Source organism: Octodon degus, unplaced genomic scaffold (assembly GCF_000260255.1).
Source record: "Octodon degus isolate 3935 unplaced genomic scaffold, OctDeg1.0 scaffold00211, whole genome shotgun sequence".
Taxonomy (NCBI): domain Eukaryota; kingdom Metazoa; phylum Chordata; class Mammalia; order Rodentia; family Octodontidae; genus Octodon; species Octodon degus.
The window spans coordinates 1,652,921-1,653,472 of NW_004524787.1; positions in this window are offsets into that span (position 1 = coordinate 1,652,921).

Below are 552 nucleotides of genomic sequence, written 5' to 3' on the forward strand. Positions count from 1 at the left end.
CTTATACAAAGCAACCTCTTCAATGAAATTGAAAAGGAAGAAATTCTCCCAAAAGCATTCCTGGAGGCAAGCATTATACTGATACAAAATCCAGGGGAAGAACCAACTAAAAAAGAGAACTACAGGCCAATTTCCCTCATGAACATAGATGCAAAATCCTCAGTAAAATCCTAGCAAATGGAATACAGCAAATCATCAAGAAGAGCATGCACCCTGACCAGATAGGATTCATCCCAGGGATGTGACAATAATAAAAATTCTATAAATGTAATACATTATGTCAATAAAGCGACAACTAAAAACCACATGATCATCTCAATGGATGCAGAAAATGCTTTCGACAAAGTCCAACATTCATTCATGTTCAAAGTCCTACAGAAAATTGGAATAGATGGTCTCCACTTCAATGTGGTAAAAGCCATTTATGAAAACCCAACAGCTAACATAATTCTAAGTGGAGAAAACTGAAATCTTTTGCTCTTAGATCTGGTAAAAGACAAGGATGACCTCTCTCACCTCTACTATTCAGTATAGTTCTGGAATCATTAGCTA